The 24995-nt window shown below is 44.8% G+C and overlaps 1 long non-coding RNA gene across 1 annotated transcript in view; it reads left to right on the top strand.

Annotated features, from left to right (window-relative positions):
* Positions 1-24995, top strand: part of LOC148453985 (uncharacterized) — a 48635-nt gene that overhangs the window by 727 nt on the left and 22913 nt on the right. The gene's annotated exons all lie outside the window — the stretch shown is intronic.

The raw sequence follows: 24995 nt of genomic DNA on the forward strand, positions 1-24995 counted from the left end.
CTATATGAGTACTGAGTGTAATGGGGCCATGCTCTGTGTATTACAGGTCACTCCCCCCCTATAATGTGGTAACATAACCCTATATGAGTACTGTGTGTATGGGGCCATGCTCTGTGTATTACAGCTCACTCCTCCCCTATAATGTGGTAACATAACCCTATATGAGTACTGAGTGTATGGGGCCATGCTCTGTGTATTACAGGTCACTCCCCCCCTATAATGTGGTAACATAACCCTATATGAGTACTGTGTGTATGAGGCCATGCTCTGTGTATTACAGCTCACTCCCCCCTATAATGTGGTAACATAACCCTATATGAGTACTGAGTGTATGGGGCCATGCTCTGTGTATTACAGGTCACTCCCCCCCTATAATGTGGTAACATAACCCTATATGAGTACTGTGTGTATGGGGCCATGCTCTGTGTATTACAGCTCACTCCTCCCCTATAATGTGGTAACATAACCCTATATGAGTACTGAGTGTATGGGGCCATGCTCTGTGTATTACAGGTCACTCCCCCCCTATAATGTGGTAACATAACCCTATATGAGTACTGTGTGTATGAGGCCATGCTCTGTGTATTACAGCTCACTCCCCCCTATAATGTGGTAACATAACCCTATATGAGTACTGAGTGTATGGGGCCATGCTCTGTGTATTACAGCTCACTCCCCCCTATAATGTGGTAACATAACCCTATATGAGTACTGAGTGTATGGGGCCATGCTCTGTGTATTACAGCTCACTCCCCCCTATAATGTGGTAACATAACCCTATATGAGTACTGTGTGTATGGGGCCATGCTCTGTGTATTACAGCTCACTCCTCCCCTATAATGTGATAACATAACCCTATATGAGTACTGAGTGTAATGGGGCCGTGTTCTGTGTATTACAGGTCACTCCTCCCCTATAATGTGGTAACATAACCCTATATGAGTACTGAGTGTATGGGGCCATGCTCTGTGTATTACAGGTCACTCCCCCCCTATAATGTGGTAACATAACCCTATATGAGTACTGAGTGTATGTGGCCGTGTTCTGTGTATTACAGGTCACTCCTCCCCTATAATGTGGTAACATAACCCTATATGAGTACTGAGTGTAATGGGGCCATGCTCTGTGTATTACAGCTCACTCCTCCCCTATAATGTGGTAACATAACCCTATATGAGTACTGAGTGTATGGGGCCATGCTCTGTGTATTACAGCTCACTTTCCCCCTATAATGTGGTAACATAACCCTATATGAGTACTGAGTGTAATGGGGCCATGCTCTGTGTATTACAGCTCACTCCTCCCCTATAATGTGGTAACATAACCCTATATGAGTACTGAGTGTATGGGGCCATGCTCTGTGTATTACAGGTCACTCCCCCCCTATAATGTGGTAACATAACCCTATATGAGTACTGTGTGTATGGGGCCATGCTCTGTGTATTACAGCTCACTCCTCCCCTATAATGTGGTAACATAACCCTATATGAGTACTGAGTGTATGGGGCCATGCTCTGTGTATTACAGGTCACTCCCCCCCTATAATGTGGTAACATAACCCTATATGAGTACTGTGTGTATGAGGCCATGCTCTGTGTATTACAGCTCACTCCCCCCTATAATGTGGTAACATAACCCTATATGAGTACTGAGTGTATGGGGCCATGCTCTGTGTATTACAGGTCACTCCCCCCCTATAATGTGGTAACATAACCCTATATGAGTACTGTGTGTATGGGGCCATGCTCTGTGTATTACAGCTCACTCCTCCCCTATAATGTGGTAACATAACCCTATATGAGTACTGAGTGTATGGGGCCATGCTCTGTGTATTACAGGTCACTCCCCCCCTATAATGTGGTAACATAACCCTATATGAGTACTGTGTGTATGAGGCCATGCTCTGTGTATTACAGCTCACTCCCCCCTATAATGTGGTAACATAACCCTATATGAGTACTGAGTGTATGGGGCCATGCTCTGTGTATTACAGCTCACTCCCCCCTATAATGTGGTAACATAACCCTATATGAGTACTGAGTGTATGGGGCCATGCTCTGTGTATTACAGCTCACTCCCCCCTATAATGTGGTAACATAACCCTATATGAGTACTGTGTGTATGGGGCCATGCTCTGTGTATTACAGCTCACTCCTCCCCTATAATGTGATAACATAACCCTATATGAGTACTGAGTGTAATGGGGCCGTGTTCTGTGTATTACAGGTCACTCCTCCCCTATAATGTGGTAACATAACCCTATATGAGTACTGAGTGTATGGGGCCATGCTCTGTGTATTACAGGTCACTCCCCCCCTATAATGTGGTAACATAACCCTATATGAGTACTGAGTGTATGTGGCCGTGTTCTGTGTATTACAGGTCACTCCTCCCCTATAATGTGGTAACATAACCCTATATGAGTACTGAGTGTAATGGGGCCATGCTCTGTGTATTACAGCTCACTCCTCCCCTATAATGTGGTAACATAACCCTATATGAGTACTGAGTGTATGGGGCCATGCTCTGTGTATTACAGGTCACTCCCCCCCTATAATGTGGTAACATAACCCTATATGAGTACTGTGTGTATGGGGCCATGCTCTGTGTATTACAGCTCACTCCTCCCCTATAATGTGGTAACATAACCCTATATGAGTACTGAGTGTATGGGGCCATGCTCTGTGTATTACAGGTCACTCCCCCCCTATAATGTGGTAACATAACCCTATATGAGTACTGTGTGTATGAGGCCATGCTCTGTGTATTACAGCTCACTCCCCCCTATAATGTGGTAACATAACCCTATATGAGTACTGAGTGTATGGGGCCATGCTCTGTGTATTACAGCTCACTCCCCCCTATAATGTGGTAACATAACCCTATATGAGTACTGAGTGTATGGGGCCATGCTCTGTGTATTACAGCTCACTCCCCCCTATAATGTGGTAACATAACCCTATATGAGTACTGTGTGTATGGGGCCATGCTCTGTGTATTACAGCTCACTCCTCCCCTATAATGTGGTAACATAACCCTATATGAGTACTGAGTGTAATGGGGCCATGCTCTGTGTATTACAGCTCACTCCCCCCTATAATGTGGTAACATAACCCTATATGAGTACTGAGTGTATGGGGCCATGCTCTGTGTACTACAGGTAATTCCTCCCCTATAATGTGGTAACATAACCCTATATGAGTACTGAGTGTATGGGGCCATGCTCTGTGTATTACAGCTCACTCCCCCCTATAATGTGGTAACATAACCCTATATGAGTACTGAGTGTATGGGACCATGCTCTGTGTATTACAGGTCACTCCTCCCCTATAATGTGATAACATAACCCTATATGAGTACTGAGTGTATGGGGCCGTGTTCTGTGTATTACAGGTCACTCCCCCCTATAATGTGGTAACATAACCCTATATGAGTACTGAGTGTATGGGGCCATGCTCTGTGTATTACAGGTCACTCCCCCCCTATAATGTGGTAACATAACCCTATATGAGTACTGTGTGTATGGGGCCATGCTCTGTGTATTACAGCTCACTCCTCCCCTATAATGTGGTAACATAACCCTATATGAGTACTGAGTGTATGGGGCCATGCTCTGTGTATTACAGGTCACTCCCCCCCTATAATGTGGTAACATAACCCTATATGAGTACTGTGTGTATGGGGCCATGCTCTGTGTATTACAGCTCACTCCCCCCTATAATGTGGTAACATAACCCTATATGAGTACTGAGTGTATGGGGCCATGCTCTGTGTATTACAGCTCACTCCCCCCTATAATGTGGTAACATAACCCTATATGAGTACTGAGTGTATGGGGCCATGCTCTGTGTATTACAGCTCACTCCCCCCTATAATGTGGTAACATAACCCTATATGAGTACTGTGTGTATGGGGCCATGCTCTGTGTATTACAGCTCACTCCTCCCCTATAATGTGGTAACATAACCCTATATGAGTACTGAGTGTAATGGGGCCATGCTCTGTGTATTACAGCTCACTCCCCCCTATAATGTGGTAACATAACCCTATATGAGTACTGAGTGTATGGGGCCATGCTCTGTGTACTACAGGTAATTCCTCCCCTATAATGTGGTAACATAACCCTATATGAGTACTGAGTGTAATGGGGCCATGCTCTGTGTATTACAGCTCACTCCCCCCTATAATGTGGTAACATAACCCTATATGAGTACTGAGTGTATGGGGCCATGCTCTGTGTATTACAGGTCACTCCCCCCCTATAATGTGGTAACATAACCCTATATGAGTACTGTGTGTATGGGGCCATGCTCTGTGTATTACAGCTCACTCCTCCCCTATAATGTGGTAACATAACCCTATATGAGTACTGAGTGTATGGGGCCATGCTCTGTGTATTACAGGTCACTCCCCCCCTATAATGTGGTAACATAACCCTATATGAGTACTGTGTGTATGAGGCCATGCTCTGTGTATTACAGCTCACTCCCCCCTATAATGTGGTAACATAACCCTATATGAGTACTGAGTGTATGGGGCCATGCTCTGTGTATTACAGCTCACTCCCCCCTATAATGTGGTAACATAACCCTATATGAGTACTGAGTGTATGGGGCCATGCTCTGTGTATTACAGCTCACTCCCCCCTATAATGTGGTAACATAACCCTATATGAGTACTGTGTGTATGGGGCCATGCTCTGTGTATTACAGCTCACTCCTCCCCTATAATGTGGTAACATAACCCTATATGAGTACTGAGTGTAATGGGGCCATGCTCTGTGTATTACAGCTCACTCCCCCCTATAATGTGGTAACATAACCCTATATGAGTACTGAGTGTATGGGGCCATGCTCTGTGTACTACAGGTAATTCCTCCCCTATAATGTGGTAACATAACCCTATATGAGTACTGAGTGTATGGGGCCATGCTCTGTGTATTACAGCTCACTCCCCCCTATAATGTGGTAACATAACCCTATATGAGTACTGAGTGTATGGGACCATGCTCTGTGTATTACAGGTCACTCCTCCCCTATAATGTGATAACATAACCCTATATGAGTACTGAGTGTATGGGGCCGTGTTCTGTGTATTACAGGTCACTCCCCCCTATAATGTGGTAACATAACCCTATATGAGTACTGAGTGTATGGGGCCATGCTCTGTGTATTACAGGTCACTCCCCCCCTATAATGTGGTAACATAACCCTATATGAGTACTGTGTGTATGGGGCCATGCTCTGTGTATTACAGCTCACTCCTCCCCTATAATGTGGTAACATAACCCTATATGAGTACTGAGTGTATGGGGCCATGCTCTGTGTATTACAGGTCACTCCCCCCCTATAATGTGGTAACATAACCCTATATGAGTACTGTGTGTATGGGGCCATGCTCTGTGTATTACAGCTCACTCCCCCCTATAATGTGGTAACATAACCCTATATGAGTACTGAGTGTATGGGGCCATGCTCTGTGTATTACAGCTCACTCCCCCCTATAATGTGGTAACATAACCCTATATGAGTACTGAGTGTATGGGGCCATGCTCTGTGTATTACAGCTCACTCCCCCCTATAATGTGGTAACATAACCCTATATGAGTACTGTGTGTATGGGGCCATGCTCTGTGTATTACAGCTCACTCCTCCCCTATAATGTGGTAACATAACCCTATATGAGTACTGAGTGTAATGGGGCCATGCTCTGTGTATTACAGCTCACTCCCCCCTATAATGTGGTAACATAACCCTATATGAGTACTGAGTGTATGGGGCCATGCTCTGTGTACTACAGGTAATTCCTCCCCTATAATGTGGTAACATAACCCTATATGAGTACTGAGTGTATGGGGCCATGCTCTGTGTATTACAGCTCACTCCCCCCTATAATGTGGTAACATAACCCTATATGAGTACTGAGTGAATGGGACCATGCTCTGTGTATTACAGGTCACTCCTCCCCTATAATGTGATAACATAACCCTATATGAGTACTGAGTGTATGGGGCCGTGTTCTGTGTATTACTGGTCACTCCCCCCTATAATGTGGTAACATAACCCTATATGAGTACTGAGTGTAATGGGGCCATGCTCTGTGTATTACAGGTCACTCCTCCCCTATAATGTGATAACATAACCCTATATGAGTACTGAGTGTAATGGGGCCATGCTCTGTGTATTACAGGTCACTCCTCCCCTATAATGTGATAACATAACCCTATATGAGTACTGTGTGTATGGGGCCATGCTCTGTATATTACAGGTCACTCCCCTCTATAATGTGATAACATAACCCTATATGAGTACTGAGTGTATGGGGCCATGCTCTGTGTATTACAGGTCACTCCCCCCCTATAATGTGGTAACATAACCCTATATGAGTACTGTGTGTATGGGGCCATGCTCTGTGTATTACAGCTCACTCCTCCCCTATAATGTGGTAACATAACCCTATATGAGTACTGAGTGTATGGGGCCATGCTCTGTGTATTACAGGTCACTCCCCCCCTATAATGTGGTAACATAACCCTATATGAGTACTGTGTGTATGGGGCCATGCTCTGTGTATTACAGGTCACTCCTCCCCTATAATGTGGTAACATAACCCTATATGAGTACTGTGTGTATGGGGCCATGCTCTGTGTATTACAGCTCATTCCCCCCTATAATGTGGTAACATAACCCTATATGAGTACTGAGTGTATGGGGCCATGCTCTGTGTATTACAGCTCACTCCCCCCTATAATGTGGTAACATAACCCTATATGAGTACTGAGTGTATGGGGCCATGCTCTGTGTATTACAGCTCACTCCCCCCTATAATGTGGTAACATAACCCTATATGAGTACTGTGTGTATGGGGCCATGCTCTGTGTATTACAGCTCACTCCTCCCCTATAATGTGGTAACATAACCCTATGTGAGTACTGAGTGTAATGGGGCCATGCTCTGTGTATTACAGCTCACTCCCCCCTATAATGTGGTAACATAACCCTATATGAGTACTGAGTGTATGGGGCCATGCTCTGTGTATTACAGGTCACTCCCCCCCTATAATGTGGTAACATAACCCTATATGAGTACTGTGTGTATGGGGCCATGCTCTGTGTATTACAGGTCACTCCTCCCCTATAATGTGGTAACATAACCCTATATGAGTACTGAGTGTATGGGGCCATGCTCTGTGTATTACAGGTCACTCCCCCCCTATAATGTGGTAACATAACCCTATATGAGTACTGTGTGTATGGGGCCATGCTCTGTGTATTACAGCTCACTCCTCCCCTATAATGTGGTAACATAACCCTATATGAGTACTGTGTGTATGGGGCCATGCTCTGTGTATTACAGCTCACTCCCCCCTATAATGTGGTAACATAACCCTATATGAGTACTGAGTGTATGGGGCCATGCTCTGTGTATTACAGCTCACTCCCCCCTATAATGTGGTAACATAACCCTATATGAGTACTGAGTGTATGGGACCATGCTCTGTGTATTACAGCTCACTCCCCCCTATAATGTGGTAACATAACCCTATATGAGTACTGTGTGTATGGGGCCATGCTCTGTGTATTACAGCTCACTCCTCCCCTATAATGTGGTAACATAACCCTATATGAGTACTGAGTGTAATGGGGCCATGCTCTGTGTATTACAGCTCACTCCCCCCTATAATGTGGTAACATAACCCTATATGAGTACTGAGTGTATGGGGCCATGCTCTGTGTACTACAGGTAATTCCTCCCCTATAATGTGGTAACATAACCCTATATGAGTACTGAGTGTATGGGGCCATGCTCTGTGTATTACAGCTCACTCCCCCCTATAATGTGGTAACATAACCCTATATGAGTACTGAGTGTATGGGACCATGCTCTGTGTATTACAGGTCACTCCTCCCCTATAATGTGATAACATAACCCTATATGAGTACTGAGTGTATGGGGCCGTGTTCTGTGTATTACAGGTCACTCCCCCCTATAATGTGGTAACATAACCCTATATGAGTACTGAGTGTAATGGGGCCATGCTCTGTGTATTACAGGTCACTCCTCCCCTATAATGTGATAACATAACCCTATATGAGTACTGAGTGTAATGGGGCCATGCTCTGTGTATTACAGGTCACTCCTCCCCTATAATGTGATAACATAACCCTATATGAGTACTGTGTGTATGGGGCCATGCTCTGTATATTACAGCTCACTCCCCCCTATAATGTGATAACATAACCCTATATGAGTACTGAGTGTATGGGGCCATGCTCTGTGTATTACAGCTCACTCCCCCCTATAATGTGGTAACATAACCCTATATGAGTACTGTGTGTATGGGGCCATGCTCTGTGTATTACAGCTCACTCCTCCCCTATAATGTGGTAACATAACCCTATATGAGTACTGAGTGTAATGGGGCCATGCTCTGTGTATTACAGCTCACTCCCCCCTATAATGTGGTAACATAACCCTATATGAGTACTGAGTGTATGGGGCCATGCTCTGTGTATTACAGGTCACTCCCCCCCTATAATGTGGTAACATAACCCTATATGAGTACTGTGTGTATGGGGCCATGCTCTGTGTATTACAGCTCACTCCTCCCCTATAATGTGGTAACATAACCCTATATGAGTACTGAGTGTATGGGGCCATGCTCTGTGTATTACAGGTCACTCCCCCCCTATAATGTGGTAACATAACCCTATATGAGTACTGTGTGTATGAGGCCATGCTCTGTGTATTACAGCTCACTCCCCCCTATAATGTGGTAACATAACCCTATATGAGTACTGAGTGTATGGGGCCATGCTCTGTGTATTACAGCTCACTCCCCCCTATAATGTGGTAACATAACCCTATATGAGTACTGAGTGTATGGGGCCATGCTCTGTGTATTACAGCTCACTCCCCCCTATAATGTGGTAACATAACCCTATATGAGTACTGTGTGTATGGGGCCATGCTCTGTGTATTACAGCTCACTCCTCCCCTATAATGTGGTAACATAACCCTATATGAGTACTGAGTGTAATGGGGCCATGCTCTGTGTATTACAGCTCACTCCCCCCTATAATGTGGTAACATAACCCTATATGAGTACTGAGTGTATGGGGCCATGCTCTGTGTACTACAGGTAATTCCTCCCCTATAATGTGGTAACATAACCCTATATGAGTACTGAGTGTATGGGGCCATGCTCTGTGTATTACAGCTCACTCCCCCCTATAATGTGGTAACATAACCCTATATGAGTACTGAGTGTATGGGACCATGCTCTGTGTATTACAGGTCACTCCTCCCCTATAATGTGATAACATAACCCTATATGAGTACTGAGTGTATGGGGCCGTGTTCTGTGTATTACAGGTCACTCCCCCCTATAATGTGGTAACATAACCCTATATGAGTACTGAGTGTATGGGGCCATGCTCTGTGTATTACAGGTCACTCCCCCCCTATAATGTGGTAACATAACCCTATATGAGTACTGTGTGTATGGGGCCATGCTCTGTGTATTACAGCTCACTCCTCCCCTATAATGTGGTAACATAACCCTATATGAGTACTGAGTGTATGGGGCCATGCTCTGTGTATTACAGGTCACTCCCCCCCTATAATGTGGTAACATAACCCTATATGAGTACTGTGTGTATGGGGCCATGCTCTGTGTATTACAGCTCACTCCCCCCTATAATGTGGTAACATAACCCTATATGAGTACTGAGTGTATGGGGCCATGCTCTGTGTATTACAGCTCACTCCCCCCTATAATGTGGTAACATAACCCTATATGAGTACTGAGTGTATGGGGCCATGCTCTGTGTATTACAGCTCACTCCCCCCTATAATGTGGTAACATAACCCTATATGAGTACTGTGTGTATGGGGCCATGCTCTGTGTATTACAGCTCACTCCTCCCCTATAATGTGGTAACATAACCCTATATGAGTACTGAGTGTAATGGGGCCATGCTCTGTGTATTACAGCTCACTCCCCCCTATAATGTGGTAACATAACCCTATATGAGTACTGAGTGTATGGGGCCATGCTCTGTGTACTACAGGTAATTCCTCCCCTATAATGTGGTAACATAACCCTATATGAGTACTGAGTGTATGGGGCCATGCTCTGTGTATTACAGCTCACTCCCCCCTATAATGTGGTAACATAACCCTATATGAGTACTGAGTGTATGGGACCATGCTCTGTGTATTACAGGTCACTCCTCCCCTATAATGTGATAACATAACCCTATATGAGTACTGAGTGTATGGGGCCGTGTTCTGTGTATTACTGGTCACTCCCCCCTATAATGTGGTAACATAACCCTATATGAGTACTGAGTGTAATGGGGCCATGCTCTGTGTATTACAGGTCACTCCTCCCCTATAATGTGATAACATAACCCTATATGAGTACTGAGTGTAATGGGGCCATGCTCTGTGTATTACAGGTCACTCCTCCCCTATAATGTGATAACATAACCCTATATGAGTACTGTGTGTATGGGGCCATGCTCTGTATATTACAGGTCACTCCCCTCTATAATGTGATAACATAACCCTATATGAGTACTGAGTGTATGGGGCCATGCTCTGTGTATTACAGGTCACTCCCCCCCTATAATGTGGTAACATAACCCTATATGAGTACTGTGTGTATGGGGCCATGCTCTGTGTATTACAGCTCACTCCTCCCCTATAATGTGGTAACATAACCCTATATGAGTACTGAGTGTATGGGGCCATGCTCTGTGTATTACAGGTCACTCCCCCCCTATAATGTGGTAACATAACCCTATATGAGTACTGTGTGTATGGGGCCATGCTCTGTGTATTACAGCTCACTCCTCCCCTATAATGTGGTAACATAACCCTATATGAGTACTGTGTGTATGGGGCCATGCTCTGTGTATTACAGCTCATTCCCCCCTATAATGTGGTAACATAACCCTATATGAGTACTGAGTGTATGGGGCCATGCTCTGTGTATTACAGCTCACTCCCCCCTATAATGTGGTAACATAACCCTATATGAGTACTGAGTGTATGGGGCCATGCTCTGTGTATTACAGCTCACTCCCCCCTATAATGTGGTAACATAACCCTATATGAGTACTGTGTGTATGGGGCCATGCTCTGTGTATTACAGCTCACTCCTCCCCTATAATGTGGTAACATAACCCTATATGAGTACTGAGTGTAATGGGGCCATGCTCTGTGTATTACAGCTCACTCCCCCCTATAATGTGGTAACATAACCCTATATGAGTACTGAGTGTATGGGGCCATGCTCTGTGTATTACAGGTCACTCCCCCCCTATAATGTGGTAACATAACCCTATATGAGTACTGTGTGTATGGGGCCATGCTCTGTGTATTACAGCTCACTCCTCCCCTATAATGTGGTAACATAACCCTATATGAGTACTGAGTGTATGGGGCCATGCTCTGTGTATTACAGGTCACTCCCCCCCTATAATGTGGTAACATAACCCTATATGAGTACTGTGTGTATGGGGCCATGCTCTGTGTATTACAGCTCACTCCTCCCCTATAATGTGGTAACATAACCCTATATGAGTACTGTGTGTATGGGGCCATGCTCTGTGTATTACAGCTCACTCCCCCCTATAATGTGGTAACATAACCCTATATGAGTACTGAGTGTATGGGACCATGCTCTGTGTATTACAGCTCACTCCCCCCTATAATGTGGTAACATAACCCTATATGAGTACTGAGTGTATGGGGCCATGCTCTGTGTATTACAGCTCACTCCCCCCTATAATGTGGTAACATAACCCTATATGAGTACTGTGTGTATGGGGCCATGCTCTGTGTATTACAGCTCACTCCTCCCCTATAATGTGGTAACATAACCCTATATGAGTACTGAGTGTAATGGGGCCATGCTCTGTGTATTACAGCTCACTCCCCCCTATAATGTGGTAACATAACCCTATATGAGTACTGAGTGTATGGGGCCATGCTCTGTGTACTACAGGTAATTCCTCCCCTATAATGTGGTAACATAACCCTATATGAGTACTGAGTGTATGGGGCCATGCTCTGTGTATTACAGCTCACTCCCCCCTATAATGTGGTAACATAACCCTATATGAGTACTGAGTGTATGGGACCATGCTCTGTGTATTACAGGTCACTCCTCCCCTATAATGTGATAACATAACCCTATATGAGTACTGAGTGTATGGGGCCGTGTTCTGTGTATTACAGGTCACTCCCCCCTATAATGTGGTAACATAACCCTATATGAGTACTGAGTGTAATGGGGCCATGCTCTGTGTATTACAGGTCACTCCTCCCCTATAATGTGATAACATAACCCTATATGAGTACTGAGTGTAATGGGGCCATGCTCTGTGTATTACAGGTCACTCCTCCCTATAATGTGATAACATAACCCTATATGAGTACTGTGTGTATGGGGCCATGCTCTGTATATTACAGCTCACTCCCCCCTATAATGTGATAACATAACCCTATATGAGTACTGAGTGTATGGGGCCATGCTCTGTGTATTACAGGTCACTCCTCCCCTATAATGTGATAACATAACCCTATATGAGTACTGAGTGTATGGGGCCATGCTCTGTGTATTACAGGTCACTCCTCCCCTATAATGTGATAACATAACCCTATATGAGTACTGTGTGTATGGGGCCATGCTCTGTGTATTACAGGTCACTCCCCCCTATAATGTGATAACATAACCCTATATGAGTACTGAGTGTATGGGGCCATGCTCTGTGTATTACAGGTCACTCCTCCCCTATAATGTGATAACATAACCCTATATGAGTACTGAGTGTATGGGGCCATGCTCTGGGTATTACAGGTCACTCCTCCCCTATAATGTGGTAACATAACCCTATATGAGTACTGTGTGTATGGGGCCATGCTCTGTGTATTACAGGTCACTCCCCCCTATAATGTGGTAACATAACCCTATATGAGTACTGAGTGTATAGGGCCATGCTCTGTGTATTACAGCTCACTCCCCCCTATAATGTGGTAACATAACCCTATATGAGTACTGAGTGTATGGGGCCATGCTCTGTGTATTACAGGTCACTCCTCCCCTATAATGTGGTAACATAACACTATATGAGTACTGAGTGTATGGGGCCATGCTCTGTGTATTACAGGTCACTCCCCCCTATAATGTGATAACATAACCCTATATGAGTACTGAGTGTATGGGGCCATGCTCTGGGTATTACAGGTCACTCCTCCCCTATAATGTGGTAACATAACCCTATATGAGTACTGTGTGTATGGGGCCATGCTCTGTGTATTACAGGTCACTCCCCCCTATAATGTGGTAACATAACCCTATATGAGTACTGAGTGTATAGGGCCATGCTCTGTGTATTACAGCTCACTCCCCCCTATAATGTGGTAACATAACCCTATATGAGTACTGAGTGTATGGGGCCATGCTCTGTGTATTACAGGTCACTCCCCCCTATAATGTGGTAACATAACACTATATGAGTACTGAGTGTATGGGGCCATGCTCTGTGTATTACAGGTCACTCCCCCCTATAATGTGGTAACATAACCCTATATGAGTACTGAGTGTATGGGGCCATGCTCTGTGTATTACAGCTCACTCCCCCCTATAATGTGATAACAACCCTATATGAGTACTGTGTGTATGGGGCCATGCTCTGGGTATTACAGGTCACTCCTCCCCTGTAATGTGGTAACATAACCCTATATGAGTACTGTGTGTATGGGGCCATGCTCTGTGTATTACAGGTCACTCCCCCCTATAATGTGGTAACATAACCCTATATGAGTACTGAGTGTATGGGGCCATGCTCTGTGTATTACAGGTCACTCCCCCCTATAATGTGGTAACATAACCCTATATGAGTACTGAGTGTATGGGGCCATGCTCTGTGTATTACAGGTCACTCCCCCCTATAATGTGGTAACATAACCCTATATGAGTACTGAGTGTATGGGGCCATGCTCTGTGTATTACAGGTCACTCCCCCCTTTAATGTGGTAACATAACCCTATATGAGTACTGAGTGTATGGGGCCATGCTCTGTGTATTACAGGTCACTCCCCCCTATAATGTGGTAACATAACCCTATATGAGAACTGGGTGTATGGGGCCATGCTCTCTGTATTACAGGTCACTCCTCCCCTATAATGTGGTAACATAACCCTATATGAGTACTGAGTGTATGGGGCCATGCTCTGGGTATTACAGCTCGCTCCCTCCCTATAATGTGGTAACATAACCCTATATGAGTACTGAGTGTATGGGGCCATGCTCTGTGTATTACAGGTCACTCCCCCCTATAATGTGGTAACATAACCCTATATGAGTACTGAGTGTATGGGGCCATGCTCTGTGTATTACAGGTCACTCCCCCCTATAATGTGGTAACATAACCCTATATGAGTACTGAGTGTATGGGGCCATGCTCTGTGTATTACAGGTCACTCCCCCCTATAATGTGGTAACATAACCCTATATGAGTACTGAGTGTATGGGGCCATGCTCTGTGTATTACAGGTCACTCCCCCCTATAATGTGGTAACATAACCCTATATGAGTACTGAGTGTATGGCGCCATGTTCTGTGTATTACATGTCACACCTCCCCTATAAAGTGGTAACATAACCCTATATGAGTACTGTGTGTATGGGGCCATGCTCTGTGTATTACAGGTCACTCCCCCCTATAATGTGGTAACATAACCCTATATGAGTACTGAGTGTATGGGGCCATGCTCTGTGTATTACAGGTCACTCCCCCCTATAATGTGGTAACATAACCCTATATGAGTACTGAGTGTATGGGGCCATGCTCTGTGTATTACAGGTCACTCCCCCCTATAATGTGGTAACATAACCCTATATGAGTACTGAGTGTATGGGGCCATGCTCTGTGTATTACAGGTCACTCCCCCCTATAATGTGGTAACATAGGATATGAGTACTGAGTGTATGGGGCCATGCTCTGTGTATTACAGCTCACTCCCCCCCTATAATGTGGTAACATAACCCTATATGAGTACTGTGTGTATGGGGCCATACTATGTGTATTACAGGTCACTCCTCCCCTATAATGTGGTAACATAACCCTATATGAGTACTGTGTGTATGGGGCCATGCTCTGTGTATTACAGGTCACTCCCCCCTATAATGTGGTAACATAACCCTATATGAGTACTGAGTGTATGGGGCCATGCTCTGTGTATTACAGGTCACTCCCCCCCTATAATGTGGTAACATAACCCTATATGAGTACTGTGTGTATGGGGCCATACTATGTGTATTACAGGTCACTCCTCCCCTATAATGTGGTAACATAACCCTATATGAGTACTGTGTGTATGGGGCCATGCTCTGTGTATTACAGGTCACTCCTCCCCTATAATGTGATAACATAACCCTATATGAGTACTGTGTGTATGGGGCCATGCTCTGTGTATTACAGGTCACTCCTCCCCTATAATGTAGTAACATAACCCTATATGAGTACTGTGTGTATGGGGCCATGCTCTGTGTATTACAGGTCACTCCTCCCCTATAATGTGGTAACATAACCCTATATGAGTACTGAGTGTATGGGGCCATGCTCTGTGTATTACAGGTCACTCCCCCCTATAATGTGGTAACATAACCCTATATGAGTACTGAGTGTACGGGGCCATGCTCTGTGTATTACAGCTCACTCCCCCCTATAATGTGGTAACATAACCCTATATGAGTACTGAGTGTATGGGGCCATGCTCTGGGTATTACAGCTCACTCCTCCCCTATAATGTGGTAACATAACCCTATATGAGTACTGAGTGTATGGGGCCATGCTCTGTGTATTACAGCTCACTCCCCCCTATAATGTGGTAACATAACCCTATATGAGTACTGAGTGTATGGGGCCATGCTCTGTGTATTACAGGTCACTCCTCCCCTATAATGTGGTAACATAACCCTATATGAGTACTGAGTGTATGGGGCCATGCTCTGTGTATTACAGGTAATTCCTCCCCTATAATGTGGTAACATAACCCTATATGAGTACTGAATGTATGGGGCCATGCTCTCTGTATTACAGGTCACTTCCCCCCTATAATGTGATAACAACCCTATATGAGTACTGAGTGTATTGGGCCATGCTCTGTGTATTACAGGTCACTCCTCCCCTATAATGTGGTAACATAACCCTATATGAGTACTGAGTGTATGGGGCCATGTTCTGTGTATTACAGGTCACTCCTCCCCTATAATGTGGTAACATAACCCTATATGAGTACTGAATGTATGGGGCCATGCTCTGTGTACTACAGGTAATTCCTCCCCTATAATGTGGTAACATAACCCTATATGAGTACTGAGTGTATGGGGCCATGCTCTGGGTATTACAGCTCGCTCCCTCCCTATAATGTGGTAACATAACCCTATATGAGTCCTGAGTGTATGGGGCCATGCTCTGTGTATTACAGGTCACTCCCCCCCTATAATGTGGTAACATAACCCTATATGAGTACTGAGTGTATGGGGCCATGTTCTGTGTATTACAGGTCACTCCTCCCCTATAATGTGGTAACATAACCCTATATGAGTACTGAGTGTATGGGGCCATGCTCTGTGTATTACAGGTCACTCCCCCCTATAATGTGGTAACATAACCCTATATGAGTACTGAGTGTATGGGGCCATGCTCTGTGTATTACAGGTCACTCCCCCCTATAATGTGGTAACATAACCCTATATGAGTACTGAGTGTATGGGGCCATGTTCTGTGTATTACATGTCACACCTCCCCTATAAAGTGGTAACATAACCCTATATGAGTACTGTGTGTATGGAGCCATGCTCTGTGTATTACAGGTCACTCCCCCCTATAATGTGGTAACATAACCCTATATGAGTACTGAGTGTATGGGGTCATGCTCTGTGTATTACAGGTCACTCCCCCCTATAATGTGGTAACATAACCCTATATGAGTACTGAGTGTATGGGGCCATGCTCTGTGTATTACAGGTCACTCCCCCCTATAATGTGGTAACATAACCCTATATGAGTACTGAGTGTATGGGGCCATGCTCTGTGTATTACAGGTCACTCCCCCCTATAATGTGGTAACATAGGATATGAGTACTGAGTGTATGGGGCCATGCTCTGTGTATTACAGCTCACTCCCCCCCTATAATGTGGTAACATAACCCTATATGAGTACTGTGTGTATGGGGCCATACTATGTGTATTACAGGTCACTCCTCCCCTATAATGTGGTAACATAACCCTATATGAGTACTGTGTGTATGGGGCCATGCTCTGTGTATTACAGGTCACTCCCCCCTATAATGTGGTAACATAACCCTATATGAGTACTGAGTGTATGGGGCCATGCTCTGTGTATTACAGGTCACTCCCCCCCTATAATGTGGTAACATAACCCTATATGAGTACTGTGTGTATGGGGCCATACTATGTGTATTACAGGTCACTCCTCCCCTATAATGTGGTAACATAACCCTATATGAGTACTGTGTGTATGGGGCCATGCTCTGTGTATTACAGGTCACTCCTCCCCTATAATGTGATAACATAACCCTATATGAGTACTGTGTGTATGGGGCCATGCTCTGTGTATTACAGGTCACTCCTCCCCTATAATGTAGTAACATAACCCTATATGAGTACTGTGTGTATGGGGCCATGCTCTGTGTATTACAGGTCACTCCTCCCCTATAATGTGGTAACATAACCCTATATGAGTACTGAGTGTATGGGGCCATGCTCTGTGTATTACAGGTCACTCCCCCCTATAATGTGGTAACATAACCCTATATGAGTACTGAGTGTACGGGGCCATGCTCTGTGTATTACAGCTCACTCCCCCCTATAATGTGGTAACATAACCCTATATGAGTACTGAGTGTATGGGGCCATGCTCTGGGTATTACAGCTCACTCCTCCCCTATAATGTGGTAACATAACCCTATATGAGTACTGAGTGTATGGGGCCATGCTCTGTGTATTACAGCTCACTCCCCCCTATAATGCGGTAACATAACCCTATATGAGTACTGAGTGTATGGGGCCATGCTCTGTGTATTACAGGTCACTCCTCCCCTATAATGTGGTAACATAACCCTATATGAGTACTGAGTGTATGGGGCCATGCTCTGTGTAATACAGGTAATTCCTCCCCTATAATGTGGTAACATAACCCTATATGAGTACTGAATGTATGGGGCCATGCTCTCTGTATTACAGGTCACTTCCCCCCTATAATGTGATAACAACCCTATATGAGTACTGAGTGTATGGGGCCATGCTCTGTGTATTACAGGTCACTCCTCCCCTATAATGTGGTAACATAACCCTATATGAGTACTGAGTGTATGGGGCCATGTTCTGTGTATTACAGGTCACTCCTCCCCTATAATGTGGTAACATAACCCTATATGAGTACTGAGTGTATGGGGCCATGCTCTGTGTACTACAGGTAATTCCTCCCCTATAATGTGGTAACATAACCCTATATGAGTACTGAGTGTATGGGGCCATGCTCTGGGTATTACAGCTCGCTCCCTCCCTATAATGTGGTAACATAACCCTATATGAGTACTGAGTGTATGGGGCCATGCTCTGTGTATTACAGGTCACTCCCCCCCTATAATGTGGTAACATAACCCTATATGAGTACTGAGTGTATGGGGCCATGTTCTGTGTATTACAGGTCACTCCTCCCCTATAATGTGGTAACATAACCCTATATGAGTACTGAGTGTATGGGGCCATGCTCTGTGTATTACAGGTATTTCCTCCCCTATAATGTGGTAACATAACCCTATATGAGTACTGAGTGAATGGGGCCATGCTCTGGGTATTACAGCTCGCTCCCTCCCTATAATGTGGTAACATAACCATATATGAGTACTGAGTGTATGGGGCCATGCTCTGTGTATTACAGGTCACTCCCCCCCTATAATGTGGTAACATAACCCTATATGAGTACTGAGTGTATGGGGCCATGTTCTGTGTATTACAGCTCACTCCCCCCCTATAATGTGGTAACATAACCCTATATGAGTACTGTGTGTATGGGGCCATGTTCTATGTATTACAGGTCACTCCTCCTCTATAATGTGGTAACATAACCCTATATGAGTACTGTGTGTATAGGGCCATGCTCTGTGTATTACAGGTCACTCCTCCCCTATAATGTGATAACATAAACCTATATGAGTACTGAGTGTAATGGGGCCATGCTCTGTGTATTACAGGTCACTCCTCCCCTATAATGTGGTAACATAACCCTATATGAGTACTGAGTGTATGGGGCCATGCTCTCTATATTACAGGTCACTCCTCCCCTATAATGTGGTAACATAACCCTATATGAGTACTGAGTGTATGGCGCCATGCACTGTGAATTACAGCTTACTTTCCTCATATAATGTGGTAACATAACCCTATATGAGTACTGTGTGTATGGGGCCATGCTCTGTGTATTACAGCTCACCCCCCTCCCCTATAATGTGGTAACATAACCCTATATGAGTACTGAGTGTATTGGGGCCATGCTCTGTGTATTACAGGTCACTCCTCTCCTATAATGTGGTAACATAACCCTATATGAGTACTGAGTGTATGGGGCCATGCTCTGTGTATTACAGGTCACTCCTCCCCTATAATGTGGTAACATAACCCTATATGAGTACTGAGTGTATGGGGCCATGCTCTGTGTATTACAGGTCACTCCCCCCCTATAATGTGGTAACATAACCCTATATGAGTACTGAGTGTAATGGGGCCATGCTCTGTGTATTACAGGTCACTCCTCCCCTATAATGTGGTAACATAACCCTATATGAGTACTGTGTGTATGGGGCCATGCTCTGTGTATTACAGCTCACCCCCCTCCCCTATAATGTGGTAACATAACCCTATATGAGTACTGAGTGTATTGGGGCCATGCTCTGTGTATTACAGGTCACTCCTCTCCTATAATGTGGTAACATAACCCTATATGAGTACTGAGTGTATGGGGCCATGCTCTGTGTATTACAGGTCACTCCTCCCCTATAATGTGGTAACATAACCCTATATGAGTACTGAGTGTATGGGGCCATGCTCTGTGTATTACAGGTCACTCCCCCCCTATAATGTGGTAACATAACCCTATATGAGTACTGAGTGTAATGGGGCCATGCTCTGTGTATTACAGGTCACTCCTCCCCTATAATGTGGTAACATAACCCTATATGATTACTGAGTGTATGGGGCCATGCTCTGTGTATTACAGCTCACTCCCCCCCTATAATGTGGTAACATAACCCTATATGAGTACTGAGTGTATGGGGCCATGCTCTGTGTATTACAGCTCACTCCCCCCCTATAATGTGGTAACATAACCCTATATGAGTACTGAGTGTATGGGGCCATGCTCTGTGTATTACAGGTCACTCCTCCCCTATAGTGTGGTAACATAACCCTATATGAGTACTGAGTGTATGGGGCCATGTTCTGTGTATTACAGCTCACTTTCCCCCTATAATGTGGTAACATAACCCTATATGAGTACTGAGTGTATGAGGCCTTGCTCTGTGTATTACAGGTCACTCCTCCCCTATAATGTGGTAACATAACCCTATATGAGTACTGAGTGTATGGGACCATGCTCTGTGTATTACAGGTCACTCCCCCCCTATAATGTGGTAACATAACCCTATATGAGTACTGAGTGTAATGGGGCCATGCTCTGTGTATTACAGGTCACTCCTCCCCTATAATGTGGTAACATAACCCTATATGAGTACTGAGTGTATGGGGCCATGCTCTGTGTATTACAGCTCACTCCCCCCCTATAATGTGGTAACATAACCCTATATGAGTACTGAGTGCATGGGGCCATGCTCTGTGTATTACAGCTCACTCCCCCCCTATAATGTGGTAACATAACCCTATATGAGTACTGAGTGTATGGGGCCATGCTCTGGGTATTACAGGTCACTCCCCCCCTATAATGTGGTAACATAACCCTATATGAGTACTGAGTGTATGGGGCCATGCTCTGTGTATTACAGGTCACTCCTCCCCTATAATGTGGTAACATAACCCTATATGTGTACTGAGTGTAATGGGGCCATGCTCTGTGTATTACAGCTCACTTTCCCCCTATAATGTGGTAACATAACCCTATATGAGTACTGAATGTATGGGGCCATGCTCTCTGTATTACAGGTCACTTCCCCCCTATAATGTGGTAACAACCCTATATGAGTACTGAGTGTATGGGGCCATGCTCTGTGTATTACAGGTCACTCCTCCCCTATAATGTGGTAACATAACCCTATATGAGTACGAGTGTATGGGGCCATGTTCTGTGTATTACAGGTCACTCCTCCCCTATAATGTGGTAACATAACCCTATATGAGTACTGAGTGTATGGGGCCATGCTCTGTGTATTACAGGTAATTCCTCCCCTATAATGTGGTAACATAACCCTATATGAGTACTGTGTATGGGGCCATGCTCTGGGTATTACAGCTCGCTCCCTCCCTATAATGTGGTAACATAACCCTATATGAGTACTGAGTGTAATGGGGCCATGCTCTGTGTATTACAGGTCACTCCTCCCCTATAATGTGGTAACATAACCCTATATGAGTACTGAGTGTATGGGGCCATGCTCTCTATATTACAGGTCACTCCTCCCCTATAATGTGGTAACATAACCCTATATGAGTACTGAGTGTATGGCGCCATGCACTGTGAATTACAGCTTACTTTCCTCATATAATGTGGTAACATAACCCTATATGAGTACTGTGTGTATGGGGCCATGCTCTGTGTATTACAGCTCACCCCCCTCCCCTATAATGTGGTAACATAACACTATATGAGTACTGAGTGTATGGGGCCATGCTCTGTGTATTACAGCTCACTCCCTCCCTATAATGTGATAACATAACCCTATATGAGTACTGAGTGTATGGGGCCATACTCTGTGTATTACAGCTCACTACCTCCCTATAATGTGGTACCATAACCCTATATGAGTGAGTACTGTATGTATGGGGCCATGCTCTGTTTATTACAGCTCACCCCCCTCCCCTATAATGTGGTAACATAACACTATATGAGTACTGAGTGTATGGGGCCATGCTCTGTGTATTACAGCTCACCCCCCTCCCCTATAATGTGGTAACATAACCCTATATGAGTACTGAGTGTATTGGGGCCATGCTCTGTGTATTACAGGTCACTCCTCCCCTATAATGTGGTAACATAACCCTATATGAGTACTGAGTGTATAGGGCCATGCTCTGTGTATTACAGCTCACTCCCCGCTATAATGTGGTAACATAACCCTATATGAGTACTGAGTGTATGGGGCCATGTTCTGTGTATTACAGGTCACACCTCCCCTATAAAGTGGTAACATAACCCTATATGAGTACTGAGTGTATGGGGCCATGTTCTGTGTATTACAGCTCACTCCTCCCCTATAATGTGGTAACAAAACCCTATATGAGTACTGTGTGTATGGGGCCATGCTCTGGGTATTACAGGTCACTCCTCCCCTATAATGTGGTAACATAACCCTATATGAGTACTGTGTATGGGGCCATGCTCTGTGTATTACAGGTCACTCCTCCCCTATAATGTGGTAACATAACCCTATATGAGTACTGTGTGTATGGGGCCATGCTCTGTGTATTACAGGTCACTCCCCCCCTATAATGTGGTAACATAACCCTATATGAGTACTGTGTGTATGGGGCTATGCTCTGTGTATTACAGCTCACTCCCCCCTATAATGTGATAACATAACCCTATATGAGTACTGAGTGTATGGGGCCATGCTCTGTGTATTACAGGTCACTCCTCCCCTATAAAGTGGTAACAAACCTATATGAGTACTGAGTGTATGGGGCCATAATCTGTGTATTACAGCTCACTCCCTCCCAATAATGTGGTAACATAACCCTATATGAGTACTGAGTGTATGGGGCCATGCTCTGTGTATTACAGGTCACTCCTCCCCTATAATGTGGTAACATAACCCTATATGAGTACTGTGTGTATGGGGCCATGCTCTGTGTCTTACAGGTCACTCCTCCCCTATAATGTGGTAACATAACCCTATATGAGGACTGAGTGTATGGGGCCATACTCTGTGTATTACAGCTCACTCCCTCCCTACAATGTGGTAACATAACCCTATATGAGTACTGAGTGTATGGGGCCATGTTCTGTGTATTACAGCTCGCTCCCTCCCTATAATGTCGTAACATAACCCTATATGAGTACTGAGTGTATGGGGCCATGCTCTGTGTATTACAGGTCACTCCTCCCCTGTAATGTGGTAACGTAACCCTATATGAGTACTGAGTGTATGGGGCCATGCTCTCTGTATTACAGGTCACTCCTCCCCTATAATGTGGTAACATAACCCTATATGAGTACTGAGTGTATGGGGCCGTGTTCTGTGTATTACAGCTCACCCCCCTCTCCTATAATGTGGTAACATAACCCTATATGAGTACTGTGTGTATGAGGCCATACTATGTGTATTACAGGTCACTCCTCCCCTATAATGTGGTAACATAACCCTATATGAGTACTGTGTGTATGGGGCCATCCTCTGTGTATTACAGGTAACTCCTCCCCTATAATGTGATAACATAACCCTATATGAGTACTGTGTGTATGGGGCCATGCTCTGTGTATTACAGGTCACACCTCCCCTATAATGTGATAATATAACCCTATATGAGTACTGTGTGTATGGGGCCATGCTCTGTGTATTACAGGTCACTCCTCCCCTATAATGTGGTAACATAACACTTTATGAGTACTGAGTGTATGGGGCCATGCTCTGTGTATTACAGGTCACTCCTCCCCTTTAATGTGGTAACATAACCCTATATGAGTACTGAGTGTATGGGGCCATGCTCTGTGTATTAGAGCTCACTCCCTCCCTATAATGTGGTAACATAACCCTATATTAGTACTGAGTGTAATATACCTCAGCGTAAGGCAGGCCGATCACATTACTGCAGATCATTCATTTACAGATCAGGGCAGCTCTGTGTAATATACCCCAGTGTAAGGTAGGCCGATCACATTACTGCATATCATTCATGTACAGATCAGGGCAGCTCTGTGTGATATACCCCAGCGTAAGGCAGGCCGATCACATTACTGCAGATCATTCATGTACAGATCAGGGCAGCTCTGTGTAATATACCCCAGCGTAAGGCAGGCCGATCACATTACTGCATATCATGTACAGATCAGGGCAGCTCTGTGTAATATACCCCAGTGTAAGGCAGGCCGATCACATTACTGCAGATCATTCATGTACAGATCAGGGCAGCTCTGTGTAATATACCCCAGCGTAAGGCAGGCCGATCACATTACTGCATATCATGTACAGATCAGAGCAGCTCTGTATAATATACCCCAGCGTAAGGCAGGCCTATCACATTACTGCATATCATTCATGTACAGATCAGGGCAGCTCTGTGTAATATACCCCAGTGTAAGGTAGGCCGATCACATTACTGCATATCATTCATGTACAGATCAGGGCAGCTCTGTGTGATATACCCCAGCGTAAGGCAGGCCGATCACATTACTGCAGATCATTCATGTACAGATCAGGGCAGCTCTGTGTAATATACCCCAGTGTAAGGTAGGCCGATCACATTACTGCATATCATTCATGTACAGATCAGGGCAGCTCTGTGTGATATACCCCAGCGTAAGGCAGGCCGATCACATTACTGCAGATCATTCATGTACAGATCAGGGCAGCTCTGTGTAATATACCCCAGCGTAAGGCAGGCCGATCACATTACTGCATATCATGTACAGATCAGGGCAGCTCTGTGTAATATACCCCAGTGTAAGGCAGGCCGATCACATTACTGCAGATCATTCATGTACAGATCAGGGCAGCTCTGTGTAA

The sequence above is a fragment of the Taudactylus pleione genome, unplaced genomic scaffold, assembly GCF_031769625.1.
Source record: "Taudactylus pleione unplaced genomic scaffold, aTauple2 ptg001045l, whole genome shotgun sequence".
In the NCBI taxonomy this organism is placed as follows: Eukaryota; Metazoa; Chordata; class Amphibia; order Anura; family Myobatrachidae; genus Taudactylus; species Taudactylus pleione.